The following is a 22,027-nucleotide window of genomic DNA, read 5'->3' on the forward strand; positions in this document are numbered from 1 at the left end:
CTGATGAAAAAAAAAAATTTTCCTGCAGTGAAATGTGAGGCAATTTTAAAATTAAAAAATAAAATAAAAGAAAAAAGGGTAGGAGACCACATATCTCCCAGAGCCTGTCCTCAGCTGATCACGGGACTCTCACTGTGCCTGACCCCTGCATGGTGTTCAAATGAAAATAGAAGCTCCAGTCCTCTGACGATATAGATATTTATTCATTCGTGCTATAAATGGGGAACTTGGGGTTATGGGTTCACTGTAGCAGATTCCAATGCAAAATTGGGCCCCTCTCTATATACAAACATTTGTAACAGCAAAAGACTCTGTGGGCGCTATGGCTAAATGCAGGCTGGCTGCTCCATCTGCCTAAAGATTTGCTGCGACGCTCATATTTAGTGCACTGCCTTGCAAAGTGCTTTCAGAGACATCTCGGTGGCAAGCAGACAAAAATTCTCTTGTATTGTATTATAATGTGCAGGGCTGACCTGATTTATCCTCGCTCCCAAGAGCAGCATGGGGAACGTGCGGTGATTTTTGTAAATTTTGGAAATGCAGCAGTCCCGGAGATGTATTTGGGGTTGTTGTGCTGGCAGCCAGAGGGAAGGTGGAAAGGGGAAAAAGCTGGGTAGATTCCATGGTGCTGCATTAAAACCCTGGAAAGCTCATTTAGTCAGAGATTAAGCTCTGGAGCTAAATCTGAAAGTGAGAAAGGAGAGGAAAAGCTATTGAAAACTGAGATTCTACTGCTGACTATGGAGGCCACATGACCCTGACACATAACTTTTACTGAGTTGACTATATCTCACTTCCTTTAAGTGCCTGTCCCTCCTGCTCACTCTCAAGGACTTGGCCAATCTCCTTTTGTAAATAGAACAATGCTTTATATTTCTCTATTACTCTGGAGTGACTATATCAATAATGCAGGAAAGGCATCTGTCCAGCACAATGAGATTATTTTTCTGATTTTGGTTGACAGTTATGGTAATAGTTTGGCAAACAATCTACTCCACCATCAATGGCCACAGATTACAGCTGTTTTTAAAAATCTCAGCCGCTCCTGGAAACTTAGAAGATTGATTACTTGGACAGAAAGAGACAGAAAGATGTGTCAAAAGCTTTTATGGCTGAAACTTTTAACTCTGTCTTGCTCCCATTTTTTTTCTCCCCCTCCTGATTCTGCAAGTCGATGTGCAGCCTTATGAGTGCAGTGAGTGAACAAGAGACCGTGCTGCAAAGGGAATTGAGGAGCTGCTCAGCACCAGAGCCTGTGGAAAGCAGGATGGGAGGTGTGAAGGTGGTTTTGTGTCCCTCCAGAGCTGTGGAGAAGAGCCAGGGCTGCTTTCCTTGTCCTCTACATGTCCTGTGGATTGTGCTGCATCCCCTGTGTGTGCTGTCCCTGTGTTTGTGAGGCAGGATCTGGGTCAGGATGGTTCCTGCTTATGGGAATCTCATGGAGCAGTGCCTAAGATTTGTGCTTAACACCTAAATTTGTTCCCCTTTGTGATTTCCTTGTCCTCTCATTGAGCAGCTAGAGGATTTGACTGGGTGGCACCTGCAGGTTTATAGGAAAATCCCTAAAGAAAAAGCAGTTTCCTCTCGTTTTACATATTATTTATCTCACATGGATCAAAAATGGGATCTTAAAATCAAATACACACATTGCAGAGCTGAACACTACATTAAAGGACTCAGAACTACCAATAGGCAGAGTGGAAAATACACTGTTTTGAATGTATGTGCCCTTTTTGCAAGGAACAGAAATAACACCACGAGATCTGTGTGTCTAGCTAGCACTGGGATTTCAGATAGCAAATGTTCACAGTGAACTGCTCAGGGACAAATTTGCAGAACAAGAATTATCCTCAGAAATTATTCAGCAGATATTTTCAATTTGAGTAAGAATGGAAGAGAGAAAATCAGAGGCTGCTTGTGGACAGGGCCATGAACAGATTAAAAAAAAAAAGGAGGTCAATTAATCAAATAAATTATTCCCTATGAATTATTCACACAGGTCTAACTTAACTGTTATTCCTACTTTCCCAGCTTCACTACAGGGGTTGACAATAATACAGCTTTGTCAGTTTCTGGACTTTGATATTAGCAGGAATAAAATCTCAGAGTGCAGTTAGGTCTGCCAGTGTCAGTCAGGAGGTGAATTTGGTCCTACAAGTTGACTTTTCTCATTGGCCGTGACTTTGGTATGTTATCAGCCATCATGAACGCAGAAGATGCAGTCAAGAAGGTTAGTCAGAAAAAGCTGACAATTACAGAAACCTCCTGATATTTTTTTCCTTCTTAGTTAAAGAGCAAAACCACTCCCAAGCAGTAGTGAATATGGTTTAAGAATCTGGCTGCTCAAATTCTCAAAACTAATGTGGGTTCATCTGTCTTATGAACTCTTCACCCAAGCCCCAATTAGTATTATATTAACCTCTTAAAATATGGCATTGCTGTGATCTTACAACACTCCAAAATGGTCTATTAGCTACCCCATTTCCTGGCTCTGTCAGATGAGAATGCCTGCAGTAGGTCACTTGAAGGCACCACTGAATTAATTCAGAGAGCTGCTGTGGGTACCCAGGATTGTCAGTCATGCACAGGGGGCTTGGAGGACTTTTATTACACACCCTCACAATTTTACACTGAGAGTGCATGCAAACATGATCTGAGAGCTTGAGCACCCAAACACTCAGAAAGAAACTAAACCTTGACCTCTTGCTGAAATTGATAAAAATTAGGTGCTTAAATCCCATGAAGAAATAGGGCCACATTCTAGTAAGTGGCCTTGGATTAAGTCCCAGGCAAATGAGATTATTATTCTGGATGGTGTGAGCACCATATTGCACCATCATATATTCTGGGCATAATGCAGTTTAAAAGCAATGTAGAAGTTATCTCTACTTTTAGAGTTCCAGATCATACAGAGGATTTTTCAGGTGGGCTTGGGGAAAAATTTATTTTTTGTTGTTTGTTCATTTCCTACTGAAAGTTACTCACAACATTGCTTGAAAAAGCCCTCTGGTTAACTAAGCATATTTTTCAGAATCTGACTTGAACTGGCTTTTGAAAATGCTGGCTCTCAAGCCAGCAAGGCATTTTGAAGGTATTAGCTGAGGTGCCTGTTATATAATTCCATGGCACCACGTAAAACCTGCTGCTATTTGTGGAGTCGTGGCATTGCTTCCACTGAATCCTTGCTAAATCAATCCAAAGTGCCATTTCCCATCTCCTTTCCCAATCATGGCTCATTAAGCATCATGCAGAATGTAATCTATTAGCAGCGATCTCCTTGGCTGGTGAGAAAATCAGTTATGAGTCGCTAACTTTTATAAAACAGGGAAAAAAAAATAAAAATAAAAACAACATTATAAGGCCTGCCACTATTAAAGAGATTGAATGCAGGAGGTGTGTATTTATGCCATTGAGCCAACTTAAATGTTCATAAAGACGATGAAACTTCAGTATCCTGAGTCGTTGATTTCGAGCTTCAGGTCAGAGACAGATGACTTCATGCTGAGATTTATTACTAAGAGGCAAAGCTTTGGAGTTTGTGTCAAGGTGGGCTCATCCATCACTGGAAGAATTCTGCCATAATATTCTGCTGTCAGATCCCATCTACCCTTGATCAATCTATCAGTCGGCCTGCTTAGGAAATTGTACATAAACCCAATATAATCTGATTAGACATCCAAAAACAGCGTCGCTGGTTAATCATGCAGGTAAATTGTAGTGTGGTAAATGTGACTCCTTTCCCAGGGCGTGCATGCTGTGATGGGGGAATGTCCCCAGCCTGGCTAATGAATTTCTCATTCCTCTGTGCCTGGGGAATTGGTGTTAGAGCTGCGTCCCTGTTAAAAATTCAAATGCTCAGGAAATCATCCCCTCTGTGTGTGTGTGTGAGGCACTGGAGTTTGTACTTGTAAAGCCTGGCTGATAATTTTAAGATGTTTTGAGGTGAAAATACTGATTTTTATCAGCAGGTACAGGTGATGCATTGTTTCCAGTGAATATGTAATGTTATCAACATCTACTGGTATCTGGTTGTGAACTTTGTGATATAAATACTCAGACTCTGATCCAGGAAGGTGAAATAGTTGATTTAACAGGGTCCTTCTGCTTTCTGTGAGTGCTTAAAATCCATACAAGCAGGGACAATCCTGTCCACTCAATTGATCAATAAATCATTCCATGAGAACTCGTGAGTTGCTACAACTCTGAGATGAGGATACAGGTGGATGTTGTCCACCAGGAAACATTTCCCTCTGATCTTAGTCATGTCCCCTCCCACTTCACATCCAGGGAAAGCTTCAGGTCATGCAGTCCAGACCAGATCCTTGGCCCAGTGATGCCAGTTTCAGTATTGGGTCCTTTCAGGGCATAACTTCGATTTGGGACTGCTGCGTTGCAATCCTGAGTTCCCACAGTTTAGCAACCGATGCTGAGCTTCAGTAGGGCCAGGACATTAAAAGAGGTGAATTTTCCAAAATGAGGGAGACCAGTGAGCTGTGCTGGCAATGTAATTCCAGTACTTTCAAAGAACTTGAGTCTGTTGTAGCCAGTCCTATGGAACAGAGCTGTGCCTTAAAGAAAAATGTTGGATTTTTTTTTTTAATGGTTGTTACTTACTAATTATTATTATCATTATTACTATTATTATTATTGATGATATTATAATAATAATTATAAAATATATTTATTTATTTATTTATTTATTTATTTAATTTATTTATTATTAGTCCGATGTGAGAACACTAAAGAACTGGAATAGTGGAGTTAGGTTGCAAACACATCTCCAAAGTGAAAGAATTTTAGTTTTCCTGGGGTGTAAAATAAATCTGCTCGTAGTTGAAAAAGTGCCTGCCAGTGATTCCCAGATAAATTGATGTGAAATGGAATTAGGAAGCACTTCACCCTCTGGTGCTTTATCCCTGTTGCAAGCACAATCCTGAAAATTTCCATTAATTAAGGTTCCCAAACCAAAGAACCATCCAAAGAGATGAAGACTGAGGGTGAGACTTGAAGAGCTATTGAAAGGAACTAGAAGCTCACCCCAAGGTCTTTTTTTCCAATGTCTCTGACTCGCCTGTTTGGATAAGGAGAACTATGCAGAGATTGTCCAGACATGCAGAAGCTGTTGGCCGCATCCTTCAGCTTTATCTGAGTTTCTCTCCAAAAGGAGGCGTAGACTCGGGACATGGGCAGTGCCATGATGAGAGAGGACATTTCTCATCCCTGCCTTCTATTCATTTCTCAGCCTGAATTCAAGATATTTGGAAGAGCTCATCAAAAATATTCCAGGGGAATTATTCGGATATGAGTTAAGAGAAATCCTGCGCAGGTACAGATGATGAAGGAAGAAAAGGTGGAGCTCAACAGAATGTAAAAATTTCCATCCTACTACACACAGGATGCTGCACAAACCAAGCAAGAAAAGAGCTTGAACAGCACCAATATTTATAATATCCTGAAGCCTGTAAAACACTGAGCTGTTTGAAAATCCAGCAGGAAGGTGCACTGAAGCTTAGCATCGATGTTTCAAAACAGAGGAGCAAAGGCACAGAGAGCCAGGGACATTTTCCCTGGAGCCCAGCTCTGAAATGCCAGGCTTTAATGATTTTGAAAGAAACACATTTCAGCACTAGTGTGGCATGGAGTGGAGATGCAGACAGGAGCCTGAGCAGGTCCTTCTCCCAAGCTCCCGAGGGGAATTTTCTAACTGCTCCAACCCACTCAAGTGCCTCCCAAGGGCAAAGTGCTAACAGTGTGGTGGCCTTGTTGGGGTCGGGTGATCCTGTGTATTACACCACCAAAATTGTACCCAAGCAGCTACGGGGGGATTAACCGCAGGTGTTTGACAGCTGCTGTTAGGCTGAACTTTGTGCTGGAAATGAACACCAAGTCGAGCAGTATTGTTACATGACACCACTACCTCAGATCTGGGTTACTGACCTGACAGGCCCTCCTTTGTTAGGGATTAAATTATTTGGATTTTTTTTTTTTTTCAAATGGCTCCATTAAGGTTAGGTGTTGTGTTTGCTGTTTCAACTGCCTTGCTAATTTATTCCCTTCAGGGCATTATTTTGAAAACTCCTCTGTATATCTTTAGCCAAAATAAGTACAGACCATGGTAAGCATTGCCTGGGCATGTGATCAATTGATTTTTTAATTAATTTTTTTTACTGTAGAAGATGTTTACCTGTCTCTGAACTGCTTAAAATAGCACATGACCAGGCAGTCTTATGATCAAATGAATGTTATAGAAGTGCTTGAACTTCAAGGACACTTGCAGTGGCTGGGCAAATCATTCATTAAAGGAATTTTGATTTCTTCTACTAGTATCCCTGTATTTTCAGGTACACTGATTTACTGTCAAACCAGCACCCCACCCTTGCTACCATCAGGAAAATACATGAAAGTTACATTCCAGTAGAAAATCTACGTAGCTCTATGGCGTGCCTTGCTTGAAAGAATTCATATATATCTTTCCTCTCCCCACCACTCACTTCTGGCTATTTGTTTCCAGGTTTCTCAAGAGACCAGTTGCCTGGAAAATATGATAGATGAACAAATAAGCTGGGGGTTGAATTTTTTTTATTTGTGGAATTTATTTTTTTTTTCGTTTTTTATTTTCTAAGACTTTCTACCTTCTGCAGATGCTTTTCAAACATGGAAAAACATTCATTTCCTCAACATTTAACGCTCAGAGTTTAATTCCCAGTGAGTGAATGGCAAAAGCCAATGGACAGTGTGGTGCATACATGGTTTGGATCTGTACCATCTTGCTGGGCTGAACTTTCCTTGTGACATTGTTACGGTGTAATGTAAGTAACTCTGAATAGCCCCATGGTGACTGTGACCAAGCTCGGGCACATCACTCACAATCCATGATCTGGGCTTGAGGAGACTCAGATCTAGATTTTCCAGAAAGTGTTTCCAACACTAGGTTTTACTGTTTTCTTAAAAGTAATTCTTAAAAAGTTCCAAAATTGTATATTTCCTCATAAATTTTCCTGAGGATTATAGAACAAAGGGGCTGCTGTTGCACAGGAAATGAAAATCATTTGTGGGGAAATCATGACTGGCATGATCAAGCTAAATATCCTACAAAGATCAGTAGAAGCTGCATTTTCATTGGTCCTGAAGTCTGAGTTTAGGTCACAATAGTACAGAATTAACTAGAGATAACTAACTTCAGGTCAAATTTAGTAGCGGAAGGTGGAAGGGCCTTTTGCTTTCTAATTAAAATCAGTCACTGGATCCAGCCCCAGCTATTAAATTTAATCCAAGAGTCTTGCCCAAGATCACAAAGGCAGCAGGAGTGCATCACAGCAAGAATTGGCTCCCGTCACTTGGCCCCAGCCACTTCCCCTTCCTCCACCCCAGTCTTCCCTTTTGTGCTTGGATTACTCCTGTCTGTGCAAGGGGATATCTGGCATGGGTGCTTGTGCATATCTGGACATCACCAAGTCAGTTGGGTTTTGCATTAAAAGAAAAGCAAACAAAGAGAACAGCTCACCTTCCCCCGCCCTCGCACCCCCAATGCCTGTTCTTTACTGACCATGGCATGCTGAATTCATTTGTTTTTATTAACCAAACTCTGCATCGGTGGGACAGCTAAAGGGGAGGAGGCAGTTATCAATAGATAATCGTGCTGCTGTGGATTAGAGCCACTTAGCTATCTATTGTACCTTTGCTCTCCCAAGGGTCTGATTATAACCCTTGGCTGCGCTTTAGATGATGTTAAAAACACACTAAAGCAACTGATATCCCTTCCAACCCCAAAACACATGCTAAAAAGGGAGATTAATCTCCTTTGGCAGCTGATCACCTACCTGGTGGTGAGCCACTTTCATTAGAAGAGGAAGGGCAGGGCTGTGTTATATATACTTGCTGCTAACTACACAAGCACGGGAGACGTGACTTCACTGGCTCCCTGCTGGCCCTTGCAGCCTTGCTCCTGGATAATTTTGCCTATTTATTGAAAAATGCTTAGAGGCAGGAGAGGGAGAAGCACATCAGGCAAATATTACATGGGATAGCTAAAAACCAAAAACCTCCTGGCCCTCTACCAGATTCCACTAGAGTCATAAAAATCCATCTTGTGGACATGTTCACGTGCGTGTGGTGAAAGGCCTTTGTCAGTGCAATAGATGCAGAAGAGAGATGCAGAAGAATCTGATGTTTTCCCCACACACAGGGTAGTCAGGAACTCCTTGATCTCGTCTCTGTTTCAACTCCTTCTGCGGCCTTTAGAAGGTCACTCCACTATTTTTTCTCCATCTGGAAAATGGGAATAAAAATAAATCACATGCTTATCTAACTATCTCCTGGGGTTGGTGTGAAGTTGTTCATAAAACACTTTAAACATTGAGCACGCTCTGTAGGGCTTGCCTTTATTATGAACTTTGTAAGTGTGTCCCAGATGAACCACTGCTGATGGGAGGATATTACTCCCACAAATTTTTCTGCCTGTAGAATCTGGCAATGCAAGGGGACAGGAAGGCAAATGCTGGAAATACGCGGGGGAAAAGAGTAATCATGGATAAATTCAGAATAATTCCAAATTATTTAGTTAGGAGTTTTGCCCGATTCACTGCAGTCAGCTTCCTTTCATGCTCTCAAGACCTATCAGGAACCCCAGAATCTTATCAATCTCCTTCACCTGAGTATTCCCATTTTCCCAGAGGCTGTACTGCTACATTTCCATGGCCATCCTAGAGCCCTGTGACCTTCCCTACAAGACAAAATGCACAAGATACTCCATGTCCTCCAGCAATGGTTGCCTTCTGCACCAGACAGCTGTTCCTCCAGGCATTTCTAAGGATCCAAGTGGCAGCAAAGCCACAAGTGCCATGTTCTAAATACAGCTGTTCCAGATGTGCAGTTGTGCTCCTCTTCCACCCCTTGACAGTTACTGCCTCGACACATTTGACACTGACACATAAAGTGTCACCTTGTGTTGACAATGTGAAATCCACACTCACTGAGGCCAAGTAGTTTTCATGTTTGTTTATCCTATGAGAAGTGCTTCACCATAAAAATTTGACTATTGGCTTCCTTTATGCGTTTTCTTCTCTGCATTTCACATCTTCAGGTACTGAAATTTAACTTTTTTCCCTTTTAATTCAAGAATAGGACTTGGGTCCAAGGATATTACTATCTGAAGGAAATAATCAATAACAGGCTTTAGTTTTTTTCATTTATCCTCTTCTTTTTCACCCATTCACCCCCCTTTTCTCTTTCACTGGAGAGAACCAAACCTTTTAATACCCAGAATCCTTCTGACCCATCACTAATTGTTCCTATTTTTTAGGAGAGCTTGGCAGGTCTGGTGACATTATAGAAAAAGTCCTCCCTAAAGAGCACTGCCAATTTCAGCTTTAATTCCATCAGTAAACAACTTTGACTGTGTTGGGAAAATTCCATTAATCATTCATGTTCTGTGAAGAATGATACACAAAGGAGCTGTCAAAATCAAGCAGCTACTCTCCATTTGTTTGGTAATTAAGAAACTCCAGGCCATTCTGGTGGTGCAGGGACACAAATTCCAAGCCCAGCTAGAACCACTTCAAATGAAACGATACAGAATCACCTGCACTTAAACACCAGAGGCCAGGCTTTAAAGCCCTCTTTCCACTTCTGTGCTCTCACTGGGTGTGTTTAAGGTCACCTGCACATCTAAATGCCCTATTAGATTTTTTTTTTTTTTGATGCCTAAATGATGTCAGCTGCCATTACAATTATTTGGGGGACACACACAATAATGCAGCAGGGCCTGAACAACAAATATCAGAAAAACGAGGAATGAAAATAATGTAGGTGGGTAAAACTTCAGGTTGTGGGATTTATTCTTGATATTTTACTTTAGTCAGTGCAGTTTTCCTAGGACCTCCCCTCTCTCCTGTCAGTTTGTCCCCTGCCTTCCCCTACCACATTTCACCTGATCCTTGGAAGCCCTGACAATTTCAGTGCATTTCTTCTGGAGTAATTCACTATGGAAAATGGGGTAGAATCATAGGATATCCTGAGTTGGAAGGATCATCAAAGTCCAGCTCCTGGCCCCATGAATCACACCGTGTGCCTGAGAGCATTGTCCAAGCACTCCAAGAACTCTGGCAAGTCCTTTCTGGTAGGAGAATCCACCTCTCAGTCATTAAATTAGTTGACTTTTGAAAAAGTGTTAAAGATGACTTCTTACACAATTATTCTAAACTTTGGTGTGAAGCCCTTTTTTTCAAATTTCAACTGAGGTGGGAGTTAACACATTAAGATATTTCAGAGTTATGTCAGACTGGTCTGGATAAGTATCCAAAACTAATCATGTTCTTTGATATGACAGGCTTTGGAAAACAAGGCAGATTTTGCCAGGATACTCCTTAAGAGAGCTGCAATGTTCCTTGGTGATTTGCTCTTGAGGGTCCAACCTATTGGAACCTTGGAACCTGCGCTTTTTAGTTTACACTGGTTCTTTTCTTTAAAAAAAATCTATGTTTAGCATTGTCTTTTCCAATCTTAATGATTCCATGATTCTGTGATGAAGAATAGCAGGATGGAAAGTTAATTACATAGGATTTCAGAGTATAATTCCATATACAGATTTGCTCCCACAGTGCTTCTGAGTAGGCTAAAATGGTAAACACAGATTGCTGAATTAGGCAAGGACGTTCAGAAAGAAATGGGCTGAATGATGAACAATTGACTGATTTAATCACTGCCCTTCTTTTCTTACTAAAGCAGAACTAGAGGTCTACAAATAGAAACTTTGTTAAACTTTCACAGTATATGAAATTGCTTCTGGGGATTTTTTATTTAAGCCAAGAAATATTTGATTTTCCATATAATAATTATATATGATACTTTATTAATCAGTTGAAACATATTTTTTATCATAGAAATAGCCTATCTAGTACAGATATAAAATCACTCCGTGCTACCTAATGTCCAACTACTACCTAGATGCCTCCCTAGAAACTCCAAATCAGGCAATTAAATGCTGTGAAGCCCATTCACTTTTAACTGATGGTACAAGCTCATCTGAGGCCCTTCAGAGGAATCTGTGCCTCCAGGGTTGGTAGTACTTCATGCTGCAGCCTTGGCTGCCTGGAGCTGAGGGCGATGTATTATTTATGAGATTATTATTAGATCAGCAATGATGATCAGTAATTCGCTGGTGGTGCTTGATTCTGGGCAGATGTTCTGGAATCAAACTTGTTTGGAGAGATCTGCAGAGTGGCCTGGGTTTTATGCTGAGGCCAGGTTGCCTTGCAGACATCCCAGGCAGCCTCACTGGGCTGATCCTGTGGTTGTGATAGGAATCATCTCCCCAATACAATCCCTCCTCTCCCATTCCAAAGATACTCCTTCTAAATCTCACCTGGACAGGTCCCAGACAAGAGGATAATCTCCTCTAAAGTGGGATTGGACACTAGTAAAATAATGCAATCCATTTTTTTTTAACGAAGTTAAGAATCCCACTCATTACTTTGGAACACAATGCCAGAAACATGTTCACTTTTTCACATTTAAATGTAACCTTTCCTTAAAACCACAATGTACTCTCTCTCTTACATGATGCTGGCTCTGGCAGTCTTAAACCATTTATACTGGAACAATGCAGCTGAAGATAATCCAATGATATAACAAACCACATTGGAAGAGCTGTTATTTTTTTTTCTCCAAAATCTGGGTCTTGCCTCTGTTCTCTGAGGTCCTTATAAACACTTTCTTGGCTCTGACAGTCAGGACTGTAAAACTCCTAACAATTTGGAACAAGGCATGGTCATTCAGGCTCATCAACTATCTGGGCATTTCTTCTTCCTTGTCCTAACATTGATTTCCTTGAAAATAATTCTGAAACCATAGGTTGCATTTTTTGGGTGGGAAAAGATAACCAGCTATTTAGTTCATAATATAAATTAAGAAAATCAATCAATCAGCGTGTGCCTCCATTAATGGGCCATATTTATTTAGGATTAATTAGGGTGGTGTTTCCAATTATCCATCACTATGAACAAGTTGAAATGCATGTTTCCTACCTGCTGCCAGGGAACAGTTACCATGTGCCAGCTGAGCTGCAGTGATTTGCTGCAAGTGCATTCCTATGCCCGGGGCAAATGCAAAATTACACACATCACTTTGCCCTCTTTCATGGCAGGCTGAGCCTTACCCTGTGAATTGGCCTTTCCTTTGAGATAAAAGCATGCCCAGGAATGGTTGCTGCAGCTTAGCTGACTCATGCTGACTTGTTGAACTGTTGTGATTTGATCATCTCTTCCATTTTTTTTTTAATGAAAGCAGAATTTTTTTCAAGCTCCTCATTCTCTGAAGCTGTTCCTTAGGATAAAAAAACCATCCATCATCAAACTAGTGACACAACTACAAGAGTGGGCAAAACTGCTCTTCTGCATATTCTTGTAGCTTATGGAAGGCATTTAATAAATTCCTTGATATCAGACAGTTTTAATCTACAGGGCTGGTAATTGAGATCGCTACTTGGCATACATTCATCCTGCATCTCATCTCTCCCTCCTATGTATATCACATCATATCTTAATTAGAAAAGTGAGTAGGTCTGCCTTGGAATACACTAGGAACATGCCTCTTGAGGAAAAAAAAAAAGCAAAGTCTTGTTTCATATTCCATTTCTTTTGACTACAGAAGGATTAGAAGTTGTACCACGTAGCCATGAATTTTTCTACCTGATGACAGTGAATGTCCTTTCAGGAAAGAATGATCAGCATTTTAGTACCTAACTGGCAACTTGTTGAAAAGACTGAGGAGCTGAGGTTTTGCTGTACACCAGCAAGTCTGGAGCTGCATTTGGAGGATGAGTCAGTCAAGCTGTCCAGCATGGGGAATCAGATGAAACCAGGCGTGGGTTCACAGCCTGAGTCCTAAACCCTGGGAAATTACAGGCCCAGAAGGGGATCTCAGCATAGCAACATGGCAGAGATAACATATTCCACAACAAAAATAAAAATTCTCCCAGCTAACAGGTCTCCTCAAGACAAATCTCAACTCTTCTGACCACGGCCCCAGAGAAGAAGACTTGATTAAAAAACGTGTTACACATCCACAGATTTAGAAACTGCTTTTCAGAAACCATATTAAGCATTTTATTTGCTAATCCTAACAACTGATCAGACTCTGTGTACCCAAATATAGGGACAGTCTGGGACATTGGCAGCCAAAATTTCAAGCGGAACAAAACTGAAGGAAAGCATTGGTCAGACTGAGGAAGGACTGGTGGACCTTGTCCTCAAAGGCAGCTGTGGTCTTGAGCAGCCATCCTCAAGGAGGGCAATCTGGGAGGAGATCCCTGTCTAGCTCTGGCATCTGGGGGTGCCCTCCCCTCTCCTGGCTCCTGGTGGCAGAAGCTGGATGCTCTCAGCACAGCCAAGGCATTCCCAGGCATTGTCTGGTTGTCTCTGCAGAGGGCAAACATGAGGATTTCTGCAGCTCCTCAGGTCTATTTGGATGTCTCACAATACTGGAAATAGCCTGGTGCTGGCATTGCCCACAGCAGTGGATTTGACCTAATGAAGTCAAAAACCAGTTCCTTAAATTGCATAGCTCTGGTAGAGCAGCATAATCTCAGTCAGAGCATTCCTCCTCTGGTCTCCCTCTCACCACTCCTGCCTTTCCATAGGCACGCAGGAAAGCCTGTGATTTTATTTTTTTTTATTTTTATTTTTAATTTTTTTTTAATGCCCTGTTTTCAGTAGGGCACCTTAAAGGTCAAGTAAGACATTTGATATATTTTAACACAGGCAGCTTTGGAGATGAACAGATTTGACATATTTAAATAAAACATCCTAATAGTATGTTCTGGCCTTGAAGGCCTCAGGCAGCATACATTGTATTTGTTAGACACTATGGCTTAATTACTCTCATAAATGAATTATACCCATTTCAATTTAAAACCATAAGTGTTGCATTTGAACTAGGGTCAAATTAAACTTTCTGTCAATTATGCAGATTACTTAAGCAATTATGTAAATTGTTAATAAATTCTAATAAATTCTTAAATGGAGGGAAATTTTTTTTTGCTGCAAAAATATATATTTTATGCATTACCAAGCTTAAATATTTTCAGTGGACGAAAGTATGGGAGAAAAAAAAAAAAAAAAGGACTGTGGCTTTAAATAGCTCTCTTGGGATTTGCTGCACTATCTCCATCTCAGACACTGCTGCTTTGGGGTCACCTGCTCTCCAGCTGGATCAGAAAGGGGCCACTGAGTTAATGCCAGGTGATGGTTTTCCTTCTTTCATGGCATGAAAAGTGCCACTAGGCTTAAGGCAGGATGCTGTGGTGGTGACAGCCAGCACTGTCACAAGCTGTTACACCTTCTCAGAGGTCAGTGTAAGCTCCCCCTCCATCCCAGGCTTTGTAAGGCGTTTCCATAGATGAAAACCTTTTGGAAGCAGAGATTGTGTTTTGCTTCCATTTCCTTTATTGTTTAGGGTCTGTCCCCTTCAGTGAGGAAGAAGCAAGAGCTCTGCTATTGATTTCAGTATATACTGGTTAGAGTCAAGAACAATGAAAATATAATCAAAGCTTTTCTTTCTTTGGATTTGTATTTCCTTCTGCTCTCTAACCCCTGAAAGCAAAATCCTAATCTTGCTTCCATGAGGAAGAGAGTGGGATTACACAGTGACGAGCTTGGAACATTCCCTCAGAATTCAGGCCACTGCTTGCTGGATGTGTTTTGATGTAATTACGCTGAATTTATTTCAGCGCAAGTGTGTTTGGAATTTCCAGGGTTCCATTTCAGTCCTGTCATTAGGAGGCTCAACTCTCCCAAGACCTGCTAGTCCCCTCACATCCACCACTTTAATGCTAGTGTAACTCGATTGACTTAATTAAAATTACGCCCTGCAATGAGAAGAGAATCAGGTCCATTAACTTTGGTGGGAACTTTCATTAGGACTCAGTTCAGTCTCCAGGGGCTTCTAAATGAATTAAAGCTACATCCATTTTGTGCCCCCACAGAATCCCAGAAAGGTGCAAGTTCCATTTCTGTGTCACCTCCGCCCATTTGCACTGACTTGCATGTTGCTGTTATTGAATCCTGCTGATTTGTGTTCCTCCCAGGCCAATTTTTGCTTGTCAAAAAACCACAGAGGTTTCCAAGTCTCTACAAAGACATGTCCGTGATTTATCTCAGCCTGGCACTCGGCTCACAGCTTAGCTCTGTTTCTGCTGTGATGCAAGTTGTTCCAGTGGCGGGCGGGGTGAGAACTGGAAATCCCACCAGGAAAAACAGGAAAGCAGACTAGTGGTTGGGTCTAGGAGTTCAGGAGCTTTTGCATCTCGGCTTTGGCAAGGGCGGTGTTCAAACCCAGAACCTGGGCGTTCCCAACTTGGCCCGTGACTAATTGAAATCCTAATAAAGAAAAGGCCTCTGCCCTCAATCCTCCGGGCCACTTACCTTGTGCAAATTAACATTTTAACATCAGTTATAAAATGTGCTACATCTCTGGGAGGTGGGTGGAGGGGGACATGAGGGAGGGGGAAGCATCTAATGCAATGAAATATGCATATCAAAGCCTAAAAAGAAATAGGGAAATTCAATGAATGCTAAATTATGGATCTACAGAGGGTCATCTGTTAAAATCTACACGGTGGTATCTTTAAACTCCAGAGTATTAACCAAAGGCATGGAGGCAAACATACCTGGCAACCCTTTACTTTTTATTCTTTGTGACACAGAGAAAATACTTTATAAAATACTAGATGAAAGGGCCCTTTCAAAGCTACTTTGCTTTTATGGTGCCTTTCTCTCGAGCTGTTCTGCATACTTAAAAGTCAGAGGCACCTTGAGTGGATTACATTTTTATTTTTTTTAAAGTGCATTATAGCTTTTTCGCAGCAGCCGACGTAACAGCCACCCGACCTGAGTTCCCAATGCCTTGTTGTCATCATGATAAGCATTTACTGTGATAGGAAGGCAAAGAGAATCAACCTTTTTAAACACACACAAAACCCTCGCTGCTTTGTTGAAGCAAGCAGCAGCCCCAGCTCACAGGGATACACAGGGGCTGTAGACAGAAAGCTATTTAGAGCATTGAAAACAGGCTTATTACCCTGCTATTTTTTTGTGCACAGGATTTTTTTTTTTACCCTCCCTCTCTCTCTCTCTCTTTCCCTCTCTCTCCCTTTTTTTTTTTTTTTTTTTTCCCTGTGACATTAGAGAGTCCGAAGTGACATACATTTTTTATAGCTTCATAAAGTCGTCTCCTGACCGGGTCACCCTTCTCATAACTAGGGAGCAGAACGCTTGAAAAAAGCCATTCATCAACGTGAAAGGAGCCGCTGTCTACTGGCTCCAATATGCACACAGTCTGGCAAGATTCAGCTCAGTGCAAATGCTAAGTTACTCCTTTGCTAATGCCAAATGACCCGCTCACTTCTATTAGCACACAGAAGGGGACAAGAAGGGCATGGCTGCTGTCCGTGTCTGCATAAATGCCTCTCAAGACGCAGACCGGGATCAACACTTCTTGCTAAATGTACTGAACACGTAAAAAAAAAAAAAAAAAAATTAGTTTGGTATTTATACTAATTAAATATTCAATTAAACAAAGATAAAATTATGGGAAGAGAATTTGTTCTTGCCTAATGGGCTATGTCCCATTTATTACTTTTCCACACATACACCATTAAAATCTCTGCAAAGGGATGCAGGATTGTTACTCCTGGTTTATGTCTTCCCCTTGCTCCCCCACAGCTCTTTGTTCTGATCTGAGCCTGGAGGACTGGGGAGGTAAAACCAGCCAGAGGGACAAGCAGAGTTCCCTTTTTTCCTGCAGGAAAGCTCTCCAGTGAAAGGGGTGTTCTGCGAGGCACAGACATTTGCAGAGGGTTTGCATACGGGAATACACCAACACATGGGAAAATGGGAATGATTATCCTGGATAAGGCCTCTCTTTGCTATTAATGATGACCAAGACCAGATGCCTTCAAGGAACACCCTGGAGACCCTCTAGTGGGCAACTCTGGGATGACCTGCCAGGAGAAGAAGTTTCTTCCTGACCCTCAATAATTAGGGTTTAGATTTCTGCCAGGGAGCCCGAGGGTTTATCCCAACCCCTTGGAAAAAGTGTGCTGAAGATGTTCAAAATGAACAGTAGTTTTTGTCATTATCAAAATAAATGTCAAATGGCTTTTTCAATCTTGCTTTGGACTCCAGAGAGGCTTTGTGGTAATGAATCTCATGGGTTAATAAGTCACTGGGTAAAAAAGCAACACCAAGGAAACTGTTTACTTTCTCAAATTTAAATGCGCTCCATTGTTCTTGGATTATAGGAAGAGTGATAAATCATTCCTTGATTTAACTTCTCTAAGCTGTTCATTATTTTGCCAAACTCTTTAACTTGTCTTCTCTCTGACTCACCATTCCCCAGTGCTAAAGGGTCCAGTTTTCATGTATGATTTTAAGAAAGAATTTCACTACTGCTTTTTATTTTTCTGGCATTTCTGGGAATTTCTGTTTTGTGTAATTTTGCAGACAAAGTGATCATAAACTGCTTATTCATACAGTATACTGGTACCACTACCTTACAGGTTAATTCCAAATGTTGTTTTATTATTTTCACAGCAGCTATACATTTAACCATGGCTTTATTCACCTTTTCCTAATACCCAAAACTTCTGCATCTTTTCCTTTTTTTCTTCCTTGAAAAATTATAAATACAAGGCAACTCTAGAAATTACAGGTCAATGTAATCAGAGCTATGTGCTTATCTGGGATTTTCTTTATTACCAAACATGAAGGTTTACAACAGCTGCAGGTTTGGGGTTTATTTTGGGTTTTTTTTTTTTTTTTTTTTTTTGCTTTTGAAAGCAGAATGCTTTTGCAGGATGAATGTAATAAGGCCCTTTACCTACAGAAACCTGAGTTTGCCATAACTTGTGATTTGTAAAATAATATGCTGAGTATTTTTCTCATTGTTACACAGAACTAATTTTCTTCATTTTTCTCCTGGACAAAGCACTAACTTTTAAAATAATATTAATCAGAAAGTAGTTTTCTCAGAAGCAAACTGGGAGTGTTTCGGCAGCAAGTAGGTCCAGAGGAAAATTAAAGTGCATTGTTAGTGCTTCCTGAATAATTTTCTTTCCAGAACCCACCTCAGCAGATCTCAGATATTAAGTGGAGGAGGCAGGCTCATCAGAGGAGACTCTAAAGCTTTTGTTTTGAGGCAATCAACATGGTGTTTCTTATGGGCCTTTCAGGAGCTGTCAGTCAGAAGCAGCTTCCCAAACTGCATGGAGGCACATAACGCTGCAGTAAGACTCTGCTATGAAATTCAGAGATCCAACCAGAGGAGGGGAGGGGGGAAATCAAGCTTTCACGATTCCAAGCTTTAGGTCAAAACTCCCAATGGAAAATTTGGAAGGCCCTTTTAACCCTTCTTGTTTTGTTGTTGCTGTTCGGGAATCTTCTCCAATGAATAGCACTTCTTTCTTCAAAAAGTCATTTTCCAGTTAGATACATGAAGGTCAAAGAAAGGCAAAAAATGTGGGGGAAGTTCATGCGTGGAGTCAGTGGCTTAACCACAAACTGCTGACCCTGTTCCTTGATGCAGACATGCTGCTGCCCTGCCTTGAGCTGCCTGTGCAGGAAATAGAGTAACACACGTGAAGATATTTGGGTGTCAAGGCAGCCAGGCTGTAATTGCTAATTACAGAATAAGATGGTGAGGCTGCACTGCTGATTGAGTTTTTGGAAGAGAAAATTAAATAAACACAGTGCATTCTGTAAGCATCATACATTCATTATGCCAAGTTAGATAAAAAAGGGACAGAGGATTTTCTGCTATAGGAGTTTGCCAAATGCTCCCCTTGACAACTGAGTGTCTTTCCCCCAAAATGGTGTCTCTAGAAGGGTTTGCTTCTTTTCTGTGCCATTTGCCATGAAGAAGGAACCTCCCAAATAGAAAACAACAACAACAAAGTTTTGGTTGCTTTCGAAACAGAGATTCTCTTTAAACTCCCAAATGGTTTCCAACTGTTTCAGATTCAAAGCAATTCCTAGTGTATGTGGAATTTAAAGCACAGAACTGGGCCATAGGAATGGATGGAGTTTGAGCACCCCTCATGGCTCTTCTGCCATCATCCCAGTGAATGTGGTGTGACACTGAAACTCTGAAGATGGGAACTACCAGGCTTTAGCAAAGGTCAAATGTCTGCTTGGATCAGCTAGGTTAAAATTCACCTGCAGGCTGCCTGTCCTGTTCCGAGGCTTCTTCATCCTATTGTGCTTCCAGATCTCTCCCTGTTGTTTTCTGGGCATATTAAAAATCACACCAGAAATCAGCAGAGAGCAGGGGCTCTCAGTCCTTCAATCTAATCTTAAAATACAAACCATAAAGAAGAGTTATCTGTGAAGCAGAAGGGAATTTGGGGTTTCTTGTTCACTGACAATGAACTCTTCGGAAGTTTCAGAAATTGTCTTCAAAAGCAATGAAAATGTAACTTCTTTTGCTAGTTTTCATGTTTTCTTTGCTAGATTATTTTTGAGTACATGTTTTCTCGTAAGATTTGCTGAACAGTCTAGTTACAGTCAGATTCATATTCACAATTTCCTTTGGTTTCACTGTGACTTACATATGAATTTGTGGGCAGAACTGGATGGCTGAGTAATTTATAGAGAAGGTCAATACTAGATTTGTGTGAATAATTGATTTTTCAGCTTGTTTGTGATTTTTTTCTTTTTGTAAATAGACTGTTTAAAGTCCAGCTGAAAAAGAGCCTTTGTTAATGTCCTCAATGCCTCAGTGAGTTGAAGAAAAAAACAATCCACAGTGAAATATTTTATTCTTGGGAAGTCTTAATTTTAATTAACTTAAAGTGTACTGAGAACAGAGCGATTCAAGTTGAAAAAGAAAATTAACAAAACGTTGCAGTTTTTCTTAGACTTCTTCAAAAGAAACAATTTGGTCAGTTTGACTTTTTCTTTTCTTTGCTCTTAAACCAAAAAGACATTTTGAAAGAAGCTTTTACAACCAAAATATTTGTCTAGCTGTAACTATTGCTGAAAATTACTGCCAAGTGTGAAGAAATTGAGTATTATCTTTTCTGTAATTTCTGTTGTTCTTCCAGTCTTTGGTTTTGCATATCAGATCTTGAGCTCTCAATTTAAATGTCAAAATACATTGAAATTAAGAGTGACCTGAGAGAAAATATATATTGGGTTTTGCGCAACCTTGGGTGCCCTAAGGGGGGTTATATTTGTTTTAATGCAATTCTAGTTGTTGAAGTTTAGTTGAAACTCTGAAAACAAGCAAACAAAACCCCTTGCAAGTAGAAAAAGTAGCATTATTTGGAAATAACCCTTTTTCTCCCAGTGTGAGGTATATTCTCTTTTCAGAAAAATATTCCCATTAACTTCATGTTTCTGTCCCTGAGGTCCCACCTCAGATGTGATGTTGTCCCCTCCATTCTCTGTATAATTTTCTAGCTATGCTCTCCCAGCAACTCTCCCAATCACAAGCATTGCAACCTTCAATTCCTTGTAACAGCTTTGCCCCAATCTCTCATTTCCATTTTTCTGCATCGTGCAGTACTCCTCTCCCTTTCCCCAACATGCTGTCCTATCTTTTACCTCCCAGTCACATCTTGCTGTTGGATCACTTCATGCTGCATCCCATTTGCATACTGAATACCAGCAGAGACAAGGTACCAATGTCGTGGGACGTGACCCGCAACATTTAGATTGAGACGCACATTTTTGGATCACTCACCCTAATCCCAATTGAGATGAAACACATCTGAGCCACAACTTTGGCAGATGGCTCACAAATCAGGTGTTTTCAAAATCCCCCCCAAAAGTGGGAAGTATTTGTGTACGCTTTGTAAATTCCAAAACTCCCCTGGTGACAGAGCCTGATTCTCTCCTTGGGCATTCAGGCTGGGCTTAGTTTTCAAGGGATTTCCCAAAAAACATGCCCTCTGTTTTCTGCCATGAAATTTTTTTGAAAGGATTTTACACGGCCTTTTGGGGGAATGCTTTTTTGTGTTTTTCTAGTTTCTTTTCTTTTTCCTATTTAATTTTTGGAGCTCACCTCAACCTCTTGCTCAGTCTCCTGTAGATAATTAGCTTGAATGCCATTTCCATCCGTTGTGCTAATGTGAAATCAGACAATGTCAGGAACTGGTAGAATGGGTTTTGAAATGAGATTGCTTACTTTGTGGGTGTGCAGAGAGGATTTTTTTTTTCCCCGGACTTGGGGAGCCACTGGGGAGATTGCTTCAGATATCTTTTCACTTACTTTTATTAACTATATTGTACAGAGTTTACATCAAGTCAAGAGCAATACACAAATGGCTGAGAAAAGGGAAAAACAACCCCACTCGCTCCCTTCACTTGAAAAAAAACATCCCTGAGAAGGTTACAAAGGGTAGTTACGAATCATTTGGAAACTCTTGTTTTTCAGCTATCTTTTAATAGTTGCTTGTCCCCCTGACAGTTGCTGCCTGCCCTCTTCCCAGTGGTGTCTGTATCAGGCAGAGATGTGTTAATCAGCTTTATGAAGTTTGACCGTAGCAAGCCTCCTGCCTATACCCGGTCAATCAGTGGTTGGCCTGATGGTGCACTTCTCCTCTTCCCTGTTCCACTGGTTGAGTTCATTGTTCCAACATCCTTGGTTGAGCCAGACAGGAAGGGATTCTGCATGAGGTCAGAGTGCCTCTGTTTCATCCTTCTTGTAAACTCTGAATGAAGCTCAGCAGAATGACGCTTCTTTAAATAGTGTCTTGTTATTTTTCTTTTCTGATTTGCCTCCAGATTGCTGGGAACAAGGGGCTTAAGTCTTACCCAGTGTTGTAAGTCTGGAGGAATGGCCAGAGAGTTACAGATTTACACAGGCATAAAACAAGTGGAAGTGAAACCGGAGTCTCCAGTTCTTTTATCCTGAGCACAATGCCCTTTTGCCTTTGCTCTGTCTTCCACCGAAAGGAAAGATCCCTACACCCACCAACACATTGCTTTCCTACCACCTCATTACTCCTCTCTGAATGCATCTTGCTTTACCC

The sequence above is a fragment of the Ammospiza nelsoni genome, chromosome 14 (assembly GCF_027579445.1).
Source record: "Ammospiza nelsoni isolate bAmmNel1 chromosome 14, bAmmNel1.pri, whole genome shotgun sequence".
Classification (NCBI taxonomy): domain Eukaryota; kingdom Metazoa; phylum Chordata; class Aves; order Passeriformes; family Passerellidae; genus Ammospiza; species Ammospiza nelsoni.